Here is a 17,623-nt window from a genome sequence, read left to right as displayed (position 1 = left end):
GTTTTTTATTTACTGTCCTTTACTGGACACAAAATAAATTTGACATTGTTTGAAGGTCTTATGTGTTGTATATACACTATATTGCCAAGTATTTGCTCATCTGCCTTCACACACATGAATTTGAGTGCTTGGTTCTTGGTTTTATACACCTGTGGCCAACGGAAGTGACCTGTATTTAACGGATGGGTGGGTGACTGAATACTTTTGGCACTATAGTGTATATCTATTAGTTTTTATATATCAATTGAGCTGTCTGTCTGTCTGTCTTGTAGATAGACAATGAAAATATATTTGTTTGTTACAACATAGAATTATACTGAATAGGTAATTCAGTAATTCATCAGATTTTTCTATCAGGTGTTACAACCAACCCTCTGTTTGTTACAGTTAACTGTAATATTGTAATATTTTCAATGGAATTGTACATTAAAGGTAGGTGCTATAAACAAGTTCAGATGTTCATTTGGAGCAGAGATGTGTATGGTGCAATTGAATTTGTGTTTGTTTTTTTTTTAGAATTAAAATAACTAGTTTATAATCTTTATCTACAGTTCCACGATTTGTTGGTTCATTCACACATATACCAGCTTACATTTACAGCATTTAGCAAACATTCTTATCTAGAGCGACTTACAAGAAGTGCTTTGTCTATCTAGAGAAAGTATCTTAGCTAGTTACCAATATGTTAAAGAGAAAGACAGTCCTGAGCTCAGATACTGCTAGAAAAAAAGTCACTGTTGATACAGAGAGAAAAGGAGCAGAGTTTAACACAGAACTCTGTGCAATACAATGCAATGCAATGCAATGCAATACAATACAATACAATACAGTACACAGTGCAATACAATTAAATATAATATCTAAGTGCAGCACAATTTATTGCAATCAATACTTAATTCAATGCTCATTTAAGTGCTGTGTAAAGAGATGTGTCTTCAGTCTGCGTTTGAAGACAGCAAGAGACTCTATATGAACAGCCAGTGGGAGTTCATTCCACCACTTGGGTACCAATACAGAGAACATTGTCTTCCACACGCCTTGAAGGATGGTGGGTCAAGCTGAAACTCGAAGCTCAAAGGGCTTGTGGTACAGTTTGAGATTTCACCATTGCCATCAAGTAGGTAGGGGCTGGTCCATTTTTGGCTTTGTAGGCAAGCATTAGGGTTTTAAATCTGATGCATGCAGCTACAGGAAGCCAGTGAAGGAAGCGCAGCAGTGGGGTGACGTGGCTGAGATTGAAGACGAGCTGTGCTGCTGCAGTCTGGATGAGTTGCAGAGGCTTGATGGCCTGCATGGGAAGACCAGCCAAGAGCGAGTTGCATTAGTCATGCCTTGAGATGACAAGAGACTGCACTAGCACCTAGGTGGTCTCTCGGGTGAGGAAGGGTCAGATCCTGCGGATGTTGTACAGGAGATATCTGCATGACCAAGTTAGGTTCACGATGTAAGTTGAGAATGATAACTGGCCATCCAGAATCACACCAAGACTTCTTGCCTCTACAGACGGAACAATAAGAGAATTCTCGAATGAGATGGCAAGATCATGATGAGGACCTGTAGTTACAGGGATATCAGCTCAGTCTTGCTAGGTTTGAGCTTCAGGTGGTGAGTTGCCATCCATGAAGAGATGTCAGACAGACATGCTGAGATGCGACTGGAAGCTTGTGAGTCAGAGGGTGAGAAAGAAAGCATTAGTTGAGTGTCATCAGCATAACAGTGATAAGAGAAGCCATGAGAAGATATTACATCACCTAGAGAGCTAGTGTAAAGAGAAAAGAGAAGAGGACCCAGCACTGAGCCTTGTGGGACACCAGCCTGCATGGAGAGGATGTGAACCCTCTCCATGTTACCTGATAAGAGCGATCCTCCAGATAGGACTTGAACCACTTACACGCATAGCCAGTGATTCCAAGGTTGGTGAGGATGTCCAGAAGGATCATATGATTGACTGTGTCAAAAGCTGCTGAGATATCAAGAAGGATCAGGACAGATGACAGTTTGGCTGATCTTGCTGATTGGAGCTTCTGGGTCACTGCTCTGAGAGCAGTTTCTGTTGAGTGTGATGGTTTGAAACCAGACTGGTTGGGGTCTGGGAGCTGGTTCTGTGTGAGAAAGAAAGCTGTCAAGCATGGGTTTCTTCAAGATGGGAAGTACTTTTGTGGTCTTGAAAGTTGATGGAACTTCACCTGATGCCAAGGACTTGTTGATGACAAGGACTTGTTGATGACACCATCACTATACCGATGAGGGTCTTTCAACAAGACTCCTACACTGTAAATTCAAATATTTATGATTCAAACATTTTTCTGTGTCACTTTTTAAATGTGTCAAAGTTCATTCGAACTGTTCTTCTGTTTGAGAACAAATTGGTATCTACAAGTAGTGAACACTGCATCAACACTCTGATTCTACCTTTTCTCCTAGATGTTCAACATTCATCCATCTTCCTTCAGCTGAAGAGCCTTTCTTTTGTTTGAAGAATGCATCAGAAAACTGCATCAGTGAGTTGTCACTGCAAAACAAGGGAGGATGATTGTCTGAGAATAGCATGCAAATATACAGAACACAGCTGCGCAGCAATTAGTGCAAAACAGGGAAGTATTCTGCCTAACGAGTTAGTAATTGAACCTCTTTATCTTTCCAAGCTGTACCTGATAGTTTAGTGAGAGAGCTCATCTGGGCTGATTAAATTCAAGTTTACCATCACTGTCTACTTCAAAGTTCCATTAACTTACATTATTTACTGCATTGGGTAACATTAACAAGCTATGAATTTCAGCAATAATGAGCCATGTAGAATGTAAACAAAGTTATTGACACTTGTACTAATTAATACGTGTTTAAGTATTAAATTTAAATATTAAAATAGTAATTAATGTTTATTTAACATTAATGTTTCCTCATATGAATGATGGGTTACAAAATGTATGCCCAATAATACATTCTTATCACACTGTAACTGATTCTTATAAGATGTAATTCTGAATGAACAGGCCGTTTTGTGTTACTTGCTGTTAAGTTTATCCTTTAAATATTGTTTAAATATTAAATTAGTAATGAACACATTGATAATTCTTCATATGACTAGTGGGTTCCAAAATGTATACCCAATAATACATTGATATTACACTGTAATCGATTTTAATAAAAAGTCATTCAGAACAAACAGGCCTTTTTGTGGATCCTCTTAATTTCTACTAAAAGCTTAATTACTGCTCCTGGCATGTGATAGTAATGATATGATATAATAAAATGTTAATGATAATAAAAAGTAATGAAGTGTAGCATTTCTTCAGCAGTGCAAATTTGATCTGACAGTTAGTGGGGACTTCTGTTCGCCTGCACACAGCAGCCTACATTCAAATGTAAAACGCTGGAGCCTATCCCAGCAGTCATCAGGCGGAAGGCAGGATGCACCCTGGACAGGTCACCAGTCCATCACAGGGCAGACAGACAAACACAGACAGTCACTGATAATGTTAGTTAAGAGAACCTTAATTCAATTAATTAATTGCTAAAGGTGGGCAGTATGGCAAGACTTTCTTGAAAATCAAGACACTTTCTTGATATGCAATAAGCATCAAGATATTTTGATTTTGTAAAGGTTGATAAGTTAGAACAAATCCGTTTTTCAAAATACACTTGAAACCTACTATTAATTGTTTAACGTTCCACATAATGTGCTGCACTAAGTCCAGTTAAGCAAGGCTAATTATTCTTTCTTTGTAATGAAACATGCAGCTGGTACTGAAGAAATTAATAATATACTAAGAAAGTGACATTTATAACAATAAGGATAATGTTATACTGCTCAAGAATTATCATAATTACTTTGACTGCTAATGGGATTTTCTTTATGTAACATGCTATTTAGGAGCAATATATTTAAGTCTTGTGTTACTGTGTTGTCTTGTGTTACTTTTATGACTAAAATGAGATTTTTTTCAGGGCTAAGCTGTGAATCTAGGGCCCTTGTTTTTGTCATGGTGTCGTCAGCAGTCGTTCATTACCCAAAGGAGGGAATGTTTCTGTCCCTATCTTATCTTGTAGCAACGGAACTAAAGGCAGAGCAGAGTATGAGTCAGAGATATGGGATTCAGATAAAGCATGAGCAGCCTTCCCATGCCTCACATGCCTCTGTTGTCATGACCACAGTCTGCATCACCTCGCAAGGTAAAACTACGATCAATAATGCATGTGCTGGAAAAAAACGTTAGTCTGATAAATAGACTTCAGTGCATGCTGTTGTTGCACATATTCTGTTCCATTGATTCACCAGGCAAATGACAAGGTCATGTACTGTTATACACTGATATGCAGCACATATTTAAAACAGCTTTGCTCTTTTCTTTGTCCTCTTTTGTTTGATGACTGTTTACTTGAGAGGACTGTAGTATGATGTATTTGCTTCATGTATTCAGAATAGATGAATAATATTGTCTTAAGAGAGTTTTTCAGATACTGTCATACATACTTATCAATTTAATGATGGTGACCAAGCACTGGACAGCACGCCCTCACCCTCAGCTCTGCGTAGTTTATTTAATTGTAAGATATACTTGTTGCCATGGTTATAGTTAACACCGGAGCAGTGAGGTTATATGGATTGCATTCTCTAAAAAGATGGTTCTTCAAGGGCTCTTCAGAAAAGACAGGAAGCCTACATAGAACCTTGAACACCCTAAACCCTTAGAAAGATGGTTCTTAAAGGTCTCTTTAGTAATGCCAGTCATCCTAGAATAGAATCTTCATCACCTTACACCCTTAAAAAGCTGGTTCTTAAAGGGCTCTTTAGTAATGCCAGTGATCCTACAATAGAACCTTCAACATTATACACCCTTAAAAGGATGGTTCTTTAAGAGCTCTTCAATAAGCCTACATAGAACCTTGAACACCCTACACCCTTAAAAGATGATTCTTCAAGGGCTCCTTAGTAAAGACAGTGATCCTACATAAAACCTTGAACACCCTACACCAGGGGTCGGCAACCTTTAACACCCAAAGAGCCATTTGGACCAGGTTTCCACAAAAACACAACACTGGGAGCCACAAATACTTTGACATCTAAAATGAAGGTAACACTGTATATATAGATTTTTCTTACTTTTACTGTATAAACAACTAGAGTGTGTTGCTTATCCATGAAGTCCGACAGAGAAAATTACATTTTATTTATGTAATGAGCACATTTTGAACATTTTGAATTCTTGAAAAAATAATACCAAAAAAAAGCAACATGCTGATTTGAGGTTCTCTTTCAAATGAATTATAAAGCTGAACTTAAATTATCCATGTACCAAACAAAAAAATGCCTGAGCCATCATCCTTATATCGCCTCTGCACCCATGGGCTTTCGGAGCGTGTAGCGGAGCCTTGACCTGAATTTAAAAAATAAATTGGGGGAGAAAAGCACTAGGTCACTAAACAATGAAAAATAAATATCTGCATAAATATTTATTTTACCTGGTTAATGGGACTTCTGCTCCTGAACCTCTGCGCACAGCGTCTGCAAATCGGGGCTGTACGAAGTAACTCTCACCTATACGCAGGACTGTAAGCTGTCGTCTGTGAGGCGTGAGCGGTGTTTGTTTTTAACGTAGTTCTTGGTGGAGAATAGCTGCTCACATACATATGTAGATCTGAAGATCAACAGGACTCCAAATGCATATTTCTTCATGTTTATGTAGGTGTTGGGACGGCATTCCAAGTTTCAAACACAAGTTTGTCCGGTCTTGGAAGGTTCTCAATATCACTCCATTTGTGATTCTGAACAAGAGTGGCCTTCTGATGGGCAACATCTTCAAGATCCTCTGTCAAGCGTTTGGACATCCACATGTCTTTCTCCACAAATTAGGCATACTGGTAGGCCACTCTCATCAGATGTAAACGCAAATTAATCTGCCCAGGTATCATTAAATGTTCTATTTTCTTCAGACATTTTTCGTTTCTTACATTTCTCCATACTAGGCCTACTTGGGGTTGAAAGTCGCGATAAATGGACAGCGGGTGGCTTTTATTGGCGGGTATAACTGCTTCCGTGTGTGACGCAAGTGTGACGAAAAATAATAAAATATCATTTTATTTTAATATTTCCAGATCACAATAATCTTCTAATTTAGAACTAAAATGTAAAAAAAGAACTAACATAAATAACTTCAATTAAATACTTATCATTTATTTTCCCAAGCCACAAAGAGCCGCAGGTTGCTGATCCCTGCCTATCCATCCATCCATTTTCTAAGCCACTTCTCCGTCAGGGTCGCTGGAGTCTATCCCGGGGAGACACGGGGAGAAAACGCAAACTCCACACAGAGAGGACCCCGGTCAGCCGGCCGGGGAATCGAACCCAGGCCCTCCTCGCTGTGAGGCGACAGCGCTACCCACCACACCACCGTGCCGCCCTGATCCCTGCCCTACACTCTTAAAAAAGATGGTTCTTCAGAGGTACTTATGTGAAGAAAATGGTTCTATATAGAATGACAACTGCTCAAAGAGCCCTTTGAATGATAAAAAGCTTTTTTTGCATCCTGAAAGAGTTCTTCAAATTGATGGAAAATGTGCTGTATATGGTTTTATATAGAACCTTTTAGAAAGGGGTTCTATATAGCAACAAAAAAGCATTCTTCTATTGTTATAGAAGCTTGTATTGTTATAGAAGCTTGGTGCCATTTAGAACCCTTTTGAAAAAGATTCTATATAGAACCATCTACAGCACATTATCCATCAATCTAAAGAATGATTTTCTATGCACAAAATCCTCCAGGCATGACAGTTCTATAAGGAAACCATAGTTCTAAATAGAGTCATTGCCTTTACTTCCTACCTCCTTAAAGAACCATCTTTTTTAAGTGTGTAAGAACCATTTGCATGCCTAAAGCGTTCTTTACATCATGAAATGGTTATTGGAGAATGTGTTGAATATGTTCCATATAGAACTTTTTTTGAAAAGGGTTCTATGTAGAACCAAAAATGATTCTTCTATTGTTACAATATTAAAATTACCTTTACCCTTTTTAGAAAGGTAAATCAGATATAGAGAGTCTCAAATTATGAGAGTGATGGAACCATTAAGATCCTAAGTCTTAAGTTAGGATTTGACAAGATTAAGGTTAGATTTTTCACACAGTCTCATTACAAAAGCAAATTCAAGCAAAACTTATGTTATCATACAACATCATTCAGTTTATTATAAAAAGAACATCTGGTTGTCTGAGTTCACTTTATTGCCCAAGTACCTGTTTCACATTCAATATTTTCTTGGTTGATGTTACTTATTATTGACTATGCTGAAATGGTGATAACATGTCTTACTGAAGACATCTACTGAAGGCTGCTCAATGTTATAAATAATTCTCTATGTACATTTGTATTAAGGTGTCCATATAGAACTCACCACTGACTTCTCTGTAAAGTTTAAAGCCTTGTAAAGCTTGCCATTGGTTGATTGGTGACAGATATAACAATTAATGTTGTCTCGTTTTGGATTATATAGCTCAAAATAGGTTGAATTTAATGAAAAGACAGTACATTGAGATGTAGCATCTTATTTTCTAAGGGGGCATATAAATGCAAATACAAAATTAGAAAACACATACAGACAAAAACACTACATAACATACACACATATACAGACAGCTCGCCACCTTTCCCACCCACACGCCCAGCACAGTACAGGAAAAGAATTGCTACAGTGACCCAAATAATACATTAATTACATCAGCATTGAAGTAGTTTATATTGTGCTTAAATGAAAGGAAGATTGAAAGTACCCAAGTGAAATGTGTGAAGCAAATATTTGTTTCAAGATGAAAAACAAGGATTTCTCAAAGCAGCGCAATGATGTAACAGATCTTCGAATAGGAGGAAGAAGATTCCAATAAGAAAGACTTCCATATTGTAATGACCTGCATCCAACTTCTTTGTAAATTTAAGGGACAAATGGTTCCATATAAAAACTATAGTTCTAATTAGAACCAATGCCTTTATTTTCTACCTCCTTAAATAACCATCTTCCTTAAATGTGTGAGAACCATTTGCGTGTTTAAAGCATTCTTTGCATCATGAAATGGTTCTTGGAGAATTTGTTGAATATGGTTCCATGTAGACCTTTTTTCTATATAGCACCAAAAAAGGTTCTTCTTTTGTAATGTCAAGCTTGTCAAATCTGATAAATAGTATCTCAAATGATGAAAATGATGGAAGAGTTAAGATCCTAAGTCCTAAGTGATGATTTGATAAGCTTAAGTTTAGATTTTTCACACATTCTCATTATGAAAGCAAATTCAAGCTAAACTTATGAATGAACTGTTATCATACAACATCATTCAACGTATTATTAAAAGTACATATGGTTAAGTTCACTTTATTGCGCAAGTAATATGCTTTGCTTTAAAGTTTAAATTTCCTTACAAAATTGTTTTGTATTTGCAACTGAAGTGCTGTATCAGTGCGGGTCTAGACCTAGCTGAGAGTTTGCACCTGAGCAAAGGTTGGGGATGGTGGGAGGTGAAACATGACATTACTGATTAATATTATTTTCCCTGCCTGCTGGTGCATGGTGTCATAGCCAAAAATCACAAAATGCAAAGTGAGGAGAAGTCATTCAATTCAACCAAATATTACAGGAAAAAAAATTATAATCATATGGCAATGTAAATTATGCTTATTATCACCAGGGACAACTAACAAGATAAACAAAATCAATTTTGATTTCAGGTTGGCTTTAAGTCAGGTTTTTTAGATGGCCATTGACAAAAACAAGCTTACATCTATAGGTGCGAGTCTATAAAATATGAGTCTGTAAAAATGTTTCTTCTTGGGCTATTTGAGGATTATTAATAAGTGAGCTCAAATTTAGCAAATATTTTCAACCCCTTAAAATCCTAGCCTTAGTATAACCTAAGGCTTATTATTTAATACACAGACAACAGAGTTATTCTTAAGTTATCAAAGAATAATGAAAAGTGTAGAAGACCTGCTAACAGTGCTTGGCTATTTAATTGCTAAATACTCTAAATGCAATTTGGAATCACAATTGTACAAATGGAAGAATAAAATACAAGTTAGGACACAATAGTGTTAACATAAAGTCAGGACATTACTTAAGGGATCTTGGCAAGTTGTCCCAAAGTGCTTAGAAGAAAGTCTGTTGGCAATGCCCTTGGGCATTTATTTCTAGTCATATAAAATCAGACATTTACCTCTTTGAGTGGGGGAAGAGACCTATAAAGCCCAAATTGAAATGCATAGCAACTTTTCAAAGACGTTTGTAATCAGTCATAAAATCTGACCAAAATGACATTAATAGCTTGTCCCTATTGCATTTTACTGCATTTGAATTTTGAAACTACTGCAAATATCCCCACAATGAGTTTTTTTAGATTTTTTTAAGTGGCTTTACCAGCTATATTAAAAGAGTAGGACTGTCAGTAGTTTACAGAGAAACAATACCTCGCAACTAGACTTAACTACAGCCTGGGCTTATAAACTAAACTATATGAGTCACATGACTACACACACAGGTGATACACATTAGAATTCGGGTGACTCTGAGCGCTAATAGAAGTCATGTGATTCCCCAAAGCATTCTAGGTAATGGAGTCCGAGCCAGACTCCAGGTCTGAGGGAGGTATTTCAGTCAGAGGAGTCTGGGAGGGGGAGTCCGTGTCTTTCTGATAATTTCCTGGATACGTGACGTCAACCACTGAACTGTCTCCTCCTGCTTTATAATCTTTGGTTATTCTTCTGTAACATGATTTCCTATCTGTAGTAAAGATAAGATAATGAAATTAGGAAATGTTCTTCTAAAATAGTTAATGTTCTAAATGAAATTCTGAGTGAAACTGACATAGTTTTTGTTTTAGTATGTATGCAAAAATAGATTGTTTTGTTTTACTTAATTATATTTGGTATTGTTTTTTCTTATATCTCTGTAAACACAGCAGATCAACTGGCTGAATGGATAATTGGCTAGCTGGAAAAAAGAAAGCTTTCATCTGAAGAGTACACAGAGCAACTCTTTGTATACTAGAAGTGTTCTTGGTAACAGTTCATCCATCACAAAACAAATACATTCTGTGTCTTATCAAGTATGAAGGATCAAAGTGTGTGTGTGTTTGTGGGAGGGCGTGATGAGGCAATAGCAGAGAACTGAGATTCTGATCTCTCTCTCTCTCTCTCTCTCTCTCTCTCTCTCTCTCTCTCTCTCTCTCTCTCTCTCTCTCTCTCTCTCTCTCTCTCTCTCTCTCTCTCTCTCTGATGATCCAACACACACAACGGCTTGTGCTCCGTCTTTCTGTTCTTCTCCGCTCTGCAAACTCCTCCTCATAATCCCATCTGATGAGAACACCAGTCAGAATAAGCAGATAAGCAATGAATATATGGCAGATATGGCAGATAAGCAATGAAAAATGAATGCTAATTTGGCTCTGAATATTAAATGGAAATTATAGTCTTCAAAGTGAACAAAGACGAATGTAAAAAAAAAACAAGCTATCATTAAAAAAAAGATAGAAGCTTATCAAGTTTGATTAATAATGAATTTTGCAGGCTGTTTGAAATGGATGTTTTCTTTTTCTGAACCAAACTCTCTAGCTCAAAGATAAAGTCAGAGTATTGAGCAAATATGCATGCTCTTATGTGGACACAATACAAAAAACTGAAGTTAAAGTGACTCAGGAGGAATGCCTCTGTCCGGTGGCCTGGGAGTTTAAGGGACTAGATCAAAACCTTTTCGGACAAAGCTGAAGACCATCAACAAAGCAAGCAGCGCAATGGCTGGTGTGATCCTGGTAGCATCTGATAAGTTGTAAACTGGATTATGTGTCTGTGTGCTCACCTTTAGAAGGCAGCAGGAGTGGAGGGATCGATATGAGGGATAATGTGGGCAGAGAGTGCTATCACCTTTTATCCTCTTCCACCAACAGAATAGCACTTACTCAGGAGTAGTGTTGGCGCTCAGGCCCTTTAAAAGCCCACTGAGAGTGGGTCATCTTCTTCTGCATCTGTGCAGCGTTCTGAGCCCACTGACAGCTCACACTTAACAAGCACATTTGTCATTTTCTCCATTAGCTTTTGCACAGCTGTTACCATATTACATTTTTTTTTAATGAGTGGGCTATGTTTGATTTTATTGGCCTTAAGGTGAAGGATTATAGCTCTATAATACACTGTGGGAATGGAAAGTATCTCTACTAAAGGACCTTTGATAGGTGTGCTGTAAAATGGTATTAAAGTGTGGCACAAATGTTGGTGATGGGGAGCAAGAGGTTCTTCTGAAGCTCATACTGGTGATTATTGTAAATAAAATGAAACTGTGAATCCAAGGACTATCCAGACACTGTTATATAAGTGACAGAAATGTTGCTCTTAAAATTCAGTGAATGGGTATACTTCTTTCTATTTTTAGACATTATGTAAAAGAGAGATATGAATTAGGACAATGCATGAGAGGATTTCAGAATCACATGTATTGCCAGATGTAGAAACCGTGTAGACCCATATTCATACTTTAAGACCCGTGAAATAGTGCATTCCAAGTCATTCATTTGTTCTCTCCTGTTGAGCTACTAACCCTTTAAAATCACAGGCTTACTGCATCCTTAGGCTCATTATTTAGTAACCATAGTACTCTGAAAAGTAAAAGATCCTACTACATTTATTTAATTTCCAGATAAACTGGCCATTAAGTACACGTTATTACTTTTTCAGAAGATTAAATCTAAAATGATTAATTTGTGTAAGGAAGGGAATAAGGGTAAAAAGTGAAAAAAAAGCCCAAAACCAAACAGGAGTATCCAAAACTGAAGTTCAAAATATTGTTAAGTAACATAGAAAAACATTTGAGTTGAACAACAACTCAACTTGTAAAAACATCCCTTCAGATTTCAGTGGAAAACAAAGAATTTGGAAACTGTAATTAAGGCAAAGGGTGGACACAGTAAAAAACTGATCAAATTGATATAAATTGATATATTTTATATTGATATTTATTTGTTCATAATGACTGTTTTGACTGGAAATTCAATAATGAAGGTTAGACTTTTGCATAGCACTGCACATGGTATACGATGCAAACTGGTAATTCCTGAGTTATATAAGTCTGTAATAGAAGCTTGGAAGTTCTGGCCATCAAAAGCTGAAGGGCTGAAGGGCTAGCCCAAGGAAATCCTTGATAACTTATCTAAGAAGATATTCATCAAAAACAATAACATTTGGGCATAAAAGCAAAATAGACCTGCCTCCAGCATTGACTGTTGCATAATCACTTACTGAATCAATATATGATCTGTCTTTCATGAAAAAATACTGGTCCACATATTTCTTGCTTTCCATATGTTGGTAGAACTCAGATTTTCTTGAAGTTAAAGACATTGTCACAGCACGTTACAAAATCACTAGCTTGGAAGGAATAACATCTGGAAAATACATGGTGCATGTAATGTCTACCCAGCCTTATGGCTTCCAGAGAGAGAGAGAGAGAGAGAGGGAAACAAACAGAGGGTTACATTTGATCACAAATGAAAAACGAATGTTAAAAAAACTGTTTCCAAATGATTAAACACATGTAGTTAGGCCCCTCTAAATAAAAGATTAAAACCTGGGATAAAAAGAACAAATAGGCCTCTTCTTTGGAGAGGGCAATAACAACTCTCCCTTTTTTTCTCCACAAGGACAAAATAGAATTAATTTTGTTTTATATGGTTATATCAGTGTCCTCTTCTGATACGTACACACTATAACCATTCATGGTAAAAATGCTTGTTCTCCAGGAATTTGTTTTGCACCAGACTTGTTAATGTCATATGTATTAAAATATTATATACTATTCTGTGTGCTTCTATTATTTTGAGTGACATGTATGATATGAAAAATTCAGGTTCCACAGGGAGCAGCCTAATACAGTTGTATGAAACTGTAACTTTTGGAATTATCTGGATTTCTGCATGATTGGATTCTATTATCTGATTTTATTTGTGGTGGCACGGTGTGGTGGGTAGCGCTGTCACCTCACAGGAAGGAGGCCTGGGTTCGATTCCCTGGCCGGGCGACCGGGATCCTCTCTGTGTGGAATTTGCATGTTCTCCCTGTGTCTGCGTGGGTTTCCTCCAGGTTCTCCAGTTTCCTCCCACAGTCCAAAGACATGCAGTCAGCTCGATTGGACATGCTAAATTGCCCCTAGGTGTGAGTGACTGCGATGGACTGGCGACCTGTCCAGGGTGTCTCCTGCCTTCCGCCCGAAGACTGCTGGGATAAGCTCCAGCACCCCCCGCGGTCCTGACGGAGAAGTGGCTTTATGGATGGAAGGATGGATGGATGGATGGATTTTATTTGTTTGGTCTCCATCAAAGTCATACTTATAAACAAAGGCAGGCTTGATTATCCCTTGAAATAGCATCAGATGTTCCATAAAATTCAGATGTGAGTTTGACCTGACATATCATATAAAAATCCACATGATTTGGTTCCATGCTTGAAACTTCTGAAACAGAAGCTTCGGACGTTTCAGAGAATTTTAGAAGAAAAGTTAAAATTCTTTCAGAAGAGTTTACAAAAGGATTTCTAAATACCTCAGGCCTCCACCAATTCTTGGAGAGGCAGCTGCTTAAGCATCATTTCTCCTCTTCCTAAGAATGGGTGCTCTACAAAGATCAGTGCAAGGACATGGTATAGAATCATTAAAACAAGTGACAGTGGGCCCCAGGGTCTGTAGGTATCTCTTGATAAAGTCTGTGTTTATCTATCATAAAAAACACTATGAAAAAATTCAGAGGCAAAATTTTAACCTTTTGATGAGTTTACATAACATTGAGTTTGAAGAAAAGAAAGTGCTGCATACTCACACCAAAAAATTCTCCTATGTGTGAAGCATGGTGGTGGGAGCTTCCTGAATGGCTTGCAATCATTGAAAGTTCAATGAATTCCAAAAAACATTACGTTTTGTGACCATTTGATGATAAATGGACCAACAGAAAGTCTAAAATTACTTAAAATCTTGCTACATTAACATGCATTATTTACTAAAAATACTTTTTTTTTCTATGAAATTATCCTGGTAAAACTCTGCTTTATAACTTTGACATGTCATGGTAGATGTAATATAACATAACATGTTAAGTGATGTTGCCATTGCTCTTAATTGTTATAAGAGATAATTGGTGTTATAATGGCAACAGTCCACAGCAAAATTTAATATATGACATAAGCTCTAAAGAAATAAAACATGACAATTACTGGCTACAGTGACACAAAACAGTTATATCACTAAACAAAATCTGTTATGATAACTCATAACAGCATATAATGCAAGTCTTACTGCTACTGTTTTGGATATACAAGGTTTTGTTAAGACACCAATATCTAATAATGATTTCCTAGGTAGTAAAAAACGTTCACATAGACAATAGAAAAGAGTATTCTTCTAACTGCAAAGACCACCTTGTTGTGGAGAAATCTGCTTAGCATACACACACACACACCTTGAACACAATCCCCCATCAGCGCTGGTCAGCATTGCTGAGGATAGCAGAGTGGGCTGTAATTAGGAGTCCCTTGGCTCAGTGCTTATGCTTGGCTGGACTCCGCTGGGGATGCACTTGTCAGGCTTATCCTCCATGCTTAGATCGCCTAGGACCTCCACTCTTAGTCTAAAGCCCAGGGCTTCCACCATACAATGGACAATTCTACAATGAACATGTAAGCTTCAGAACTGGACCTTGGAGCAATGGAAGAATATTGCCTGATCCATTGAGTGTCATTTTCTTTCACATCACTTGGTTGGTTACATCACATGAACACTGCAGGGTGTGTGTGTGCACCATTTCCCTGGAGAAGTGGTGGCACCAGAATGCACACTGGTGGAGGGAGTGATGCTCTCGGCAATGTTATGCTGGGAAATCCTGGGTCTGGGTGATCATGTGGATGTCATTTTGACACATACCATCTACCCAAAGATTGTTGCGTGTTAGGTATACCCATTCATGGCAACAGTATTTCCTGAAGGCAGTGGGCTCTTTCAGCAGGACAGTGTGTCCTGCCACGCTGCACACATTGTTCGGGAATGGTTTGAGAAACATGACGAAGAGTTCAAGGCATTCACTGGCCTCCAAATTCACCAGATTTCAACCCAATTAAGCATTTGTAGGATTTGCATTCGTTTGAAGCTTTGGTAGTGAACATCCTCTGGAATCAATGCATTGTGAGATGCAATGAGCACTAACGGCAGGGCCAGTATACCAGGGGCAGCAATATAAACACTGACTTCAGTAGCACATTGAAGAAACCATGAACATTGACGACCAGAGTGCAAACTATTGAAGAGAGGCTGACAGAGCTTGTCTGCAACTATGCATATTTATAAGACATTTCTATGCAACTCTGCCTCTATGAATATACTTGATGTGAAATTGTTACACACTTCACTAGTAGACATTGAAAATGAAAGTGAAAACAAGTTGCAGTGGAGATATATCAACTCTTAACTGCCCCCTATGTGTAGTTAAAAACAAGTGCACCACAGCCCTACAGGAATCTGCTACTAAAGTCTTGGTGCCAAAGGAGCAAAATCTTAAAGTTATATCCAAGTTTCATTTCTATGAAAAAATTTAATAAAATATTTGGAGAAATGTGAGGAGTGTACTCACTTTTGTGAGATACTGTACACACACACACACACACACACACACATATATATATATATATATATATATATACTGCTCAAAAAATAAAGGGAACACTTAAACAACACAATATAACTCCAAGTAAATCAAACTTCTGTGAAATCAAACTGTCCACTTAGGAAGCAACACTGACTGACAATCAATTTCACTGCTGTTGTGCAAATGGAAAAGACAACACGTGGAAATTATTGGCAATTAGCAAGACACACTTAATAAAGGAGTGGTTCTGCAGGTGGGGACCACAGACCACTTCTCAGTACCTTTCTGCTTTCTGGCTGCTGTTTTGGTCACTTTTGAATGTTGGTGGTGCTTTCACACTCGTGGTAGCATGAGACGGACTGTACAACCCACACAAGTGGCTCAGGTAGTCCAGCTCATCCAGGATGGCACATCAATGTGAGCTGTGGCAAGAATGTTTGCTGTGTCTGTCAGCGTAGTGTCCAGAGGCTGGAGGCGCTACCAGGAGACAGGCCAGTACACCAGAAGACGTGGAGGAGGCCGAAGGAGGGCAACAACCCAGCAGCAGGACCGCTACCTCCACCTTTGTGCAAGGAGGAACAGGAGGAGCGCTGCCAGAGCCCTGCAAAATGACCTCCAGCAGGCCACAAATGTGCATGTGTCTGCACAAATGGTTAGAAACCGACTCCATGAGGATGGTATGAGGGCCCGACATCCAGAGATGGGGGTTGTGCTCACAGCCCAACACTGTGCAGGATGCTTGGCATTTGCCAGAGAACACCAGGATAGGCAAATTCGCCACTGGTGCCCTGTGCTCTTCACCTGTGCAGTGGGTCAGTAATGGTGTGGGTTGGCATTTCTTTGGAGGGCTGCACAGCCCTCCATGTGCTCGCCAGAGGTAGCCTGACTGCCATTAGGTACCGAGATGAGATTCTCAGACCCCTTGTGAGATCATATGCTGGTGCAGTTTTCCCTGGGTTCCTCCTAATGCAGGACAATGCTAGACCTCATGTGGCTGGAGTGTGTCCAAGTACTATCCAACCCCCTCCAGATTTGCCAGTTTTACATATTTTGAGTTAATTTAGCATTGTGAAATTTGGACTGTAGATGGACATGGGAAATGCACTGCAGCAAAAAAGAATGCTATTCCTGTTTATTAATTTTTTTAATTTTGCAAAGTTTATGAGAGGTCAATTGTTATTCAGCCCCTCAAACCACCAGAATTCTCTTTGGTTCCCTCGAGTATTAAGAAGTAATTGAGGTATTAAGAACAATGAGCTTCACATGCTTGGATTAATTATCTGTTTTTTCCCACCTTTTCTGACTATAAAATCCCCTCCCCAATCAAGTGAACAGCACTCATATATGGTCAACATGGGAAAGACTAAGGAGCACCCGTAGCATTTGGCGAGAGGATGGTGCTGCATACGACCCCTACAGTTAAGCATGGTAGTGGCAGCATCATGCTGTGGGGCTGCTTCTCAGCCAAGGGGCCTGGCCATCTGGCGGAAGATGGATAGACAAGACCTACCTGGAGATTTTGGCCAAAAACCTCTGCTCCTCCATCAAGGATCTTAAGATGGGTCGTCATTTCGTCTTCCAACAGGACAATGACCCCAAGCACATGGCCAAGAAAACCAAGGCCTGGTTTAAGAGGGGAAAGATCAAGATGTTGCAGTGTCTTAGTCAGTCTCCTGACCTCAACTCAATTTAAAACTTGTGGAACAAGCTCAAGATCAAAGTCCACAAGAGACGCCCAAAGAACCTAGACAACTTGGAGAAGATCTGCATGGAGGAGTGGGCCAAGATTACTCCAGAGACCAGTGCTGGCCTGATCAGGTCTTACAAAAAATGATTAATAACTGTAATTGCAAACAAGTGTTATTCAACCTCTAGGTTGAATAATAATTGATCCTAATTTTTATGTTTAAAATGTATTATAATATAATTGACCAACTTACATGTTTTGTTTGTAACATTATATATAT

The 17,623-nt window shown here is 38.5% G+C and overlaps 1 long non-coding RNA gene across 1 annotated transcript in view; it reads right to left on the bottom strand.

The window, feature by feature from the left end:
• Positions 1-2,417: 2,417 nt before the first annotated feature.
• The window catches only part of LOC119263207, a 31,894-nt gene continuing 16,688 nt past the window's right edge, over positions 2,418-17,623 (bottom strand). The window contains exon 3 of the long non-coding RNA XR_005130186.1: positions 2,418-2,512. This is a non-coding gene — a long non-coding RNA (uncharacterized LOC119263207). The remainder of the gene's footprint in view (positions 2,513-17,623) is intronic.

The sequence above is a fragment of the Pygocentrus nattereri genome, chromosome 4, assembly GCF_015220715.1.
Source record: "Pygocentrus nattereri isolate fPygNat1 chromosome 4, fPygNat1.pri, whole genome shotgun sequence".
Classification (NCBI taxonomy): Eukaryota; Metazoa; Chordata; class Actinopteri; order Characiformes; family Serrasalmidae; genus Pygocentrus; species Pygocentrus nattereri.
Note: the sequence above shows the minus strand (reverse complement) of the source record. Positions and strands in the feature narration are given on the sequence as shown.